We start from the raw sequence: 2500 nt of genomic DNA on the forward strand, positions 1-2500 counted from the left end.
TACAATTAAGGTCAATTGGATCATCAAGGTTGGTGGAAAAAACTAACAAGATGTATTCTAAATCAACTGTTGTTGTAATTGACCACGAGGTTTGGACTTTATGCTGTGACGTCATGACCGGGATCGGGATTAGCCGATAAGAACATTCGGGATTTCAGGATGACGGAAAAGTTTTGGTCGGGATGTCGGGATTGAAGAGCCCTATTGGGGACCCTGAACGGTTACAAAGATGGTCCTTCACTACGACTGCGCATAAATTGGAAGTGACCAGAGTCCGTGTTCTTGGTGCTGACCAAAAGAAAACCGGACTCTGGGGACGACACTGGATTATGTGGCGCTGAAAATAGACCAATTTCGATATATTAAAATTCAGTCAAAAACAAAAGGCATCATCTCGAGGCTCTGGGGAATAAACTCATACAAATCCTTATATTTATTCCCCAGAGCCTCGAGATGATATCTTTTGTTTAGGATTGAATTTTAATATATCGAAATTGGTCTATTAATAAAATGTAAAAGGAAATGACCCTTCATCCAAATGTTCAAATTGCTCAAATTGTAGAACTTGAAGGGGACTGTGCCAAAATAATCAAAAATTTTGTATTTATCACTACAAACAGACTCAGCAAAATTAAAAAAAAAAAACAAAAATATGTTATGCGATCATTCAAGACAAATGCCACTTACAAGACCTTAGAAAATGGTTTGTGAACAATAGATTAGTTTTTAGGAGCTCCCTGGTCATTTATTCTTACTGCCTGTAGGGTTAGTGAAAATAGAAGGTTTCGAATTGTCAGCGTTTTGATGTTTCCGGTTGCTGCTTTAATAATTAAATCATTTCCTTTGATTTTTTCTATGGAAAACTTCATTGCCTGACTAGTGAATTCCACGGTAAATTTTACGCTAAAAACCGATATTGCATGAATCACGAAGCGATGAGTGCGATATCGGTTTTTCGAGTGAAATTTACTTTGGAACTCACCAGTTTGGCAATGAATTTTTCTTGAACCGCTTGAGTTTTAGAAGAAAACAAGCACACCCTCAGCGAGCGAGTGGAAAAGGGAAAAAAGCCATTTCAGAGTCAACTGTCAATAGCTAGCGAATAGGAATCACGCTAAAATTTGAAGCCATTAAAAAAAAAAAAAAAAAAAAAAAAACATTACTCTCATTTAATACCATAGACCATTCAATTCTCTTGTATAAGTTACAGCATCATGAAATTTGGGGAATTATGAACGACTAGTTTTCCTCTTACTTGACCTTACTTATCTGACCGCTTTCAGTCACTCAAATTGACTCAAATATTGCGCACAAACAAAAATAATTTCTGGGTGTGCCAGAAGGGTAAGTCCTCGGTCGACTTCTCTTTCTCAGCTACATAAATGGTATTCATAAATGTTCCGAGATATTTGATTTTCATCTCTTTGCTGATGATACCAATCTAACGTATGCCGATAAAAGTCTGAAATCACTTAAAATATTGTAATTATGCACTTCGCTTTAGCTATGGACTGGAATACGGGGCCGATACTAAACCGTCATTTATTTCCGCTAACGTCTTACCTGTTAACATGTTATATATCAAAACTGGCTTCCCCTCTCCATAGCATATCCCGTAGTATTGCGCCCTTTCAATTATGCAGTCTTTTTACTCTATCTCGGCAGGTTCACGCACATAATACAAGGTTTTCTAACGTTGGCAATTAATATGTTACCAAATCAAGGCTTAACCAACAACTTTATTCATTTGCTAGACTTGGCCAAAGACTGCGGAGTTTCCTTCAAGAAAATCTGCACTCCTCACCTAAAAAGTCTTTTAACAAAAATACTCATACATTTTTATTCAAATTACGTAGGAGTGAACATGATTATCCCCCCTCCCCCCACAAAAAAATGTTCCTACGACAACTTCCGGATAATTAATACTAGCTTCCAATTTTAAATAAATGTTTGGAGTCGTTTTTTTTTTCTTTCTTCGTTTACGATACTACGTTATATTTTTCTTCGGTTATTGCTCATGCGCCTAAGTTTAATATTTCCAGTTGCGGCTATTACTTGTCATGTGTACCTGTGTTTGTACTAATAGTATTATTTTTTAATTATAATTGTCATTCGTAGTGATAATAATTTCTTTAAAGTAATTTAATTCCGCGTTTGTAAACTGTATTACGTTTTTTATTTTTGCTCCTACCCAACTCGATTAGCCTCGCCATTTTAGGGGTTTTGCTAAAAGCAGGCCCGCGGCTCGCGACAGCCTTTGAGGCCCCGTGGCCCAGTCCTGATTTTCCACGGTTTTTTTTTCCAGCGGTAAATCCACGCGCATGCACAGATTTGCATCGGGTTCGGGCGTGCAAAATGGACGATGGTGAGTTTCAATTCGTTTACCATTTTACAGTGCAATGCGCCCTATCGTGGCCACCCAAGAAACTATCACATTTGACAACTACGTGTAACTGCGTCAACTCAACAACCCATGCAACGGTGTTCAACTTACAACCGT

At 37.8% G+C, this 2500-nt stretch overlaps 1 long non-coding RNA gene across 1 annotated transcript in view; it reads left to right on the forward strand.

Annotated features, from left to right (window-relative positions):
- LOC137988795 (uncharacterized) overlaps positions 1-2500 on the forward strand; it is a 9529-nt gene that overhangs the window by 6806 nt on the left and 223 nt on the right. Inside the window, exon 3 of the long non-coding RNA XR_011120828.1 lies at positions 2306-2365. This is a non-coding gene — a long non-coding RNA (uncharacterized lncRNA). The remainder of the gene's footprint in view (positions 1-2305; positions 2366-2500) is intronic.

Source organism: Montipora foliosa, unplaced genomic scaffold (genome assembly GCF_036669935.1).
Source record: "Montipora foliosa isolate CH-2021 unplaced genomic scaffold, ASM3666993v2 scaffold_427, whole genome shotgun sequence".
Lineage (NCBI taxonomy): Eukaryota > Metazoa > Cnidaria > Anthozoa > Scleractinia > Acroporidae > Montipora > Montipora foliosa.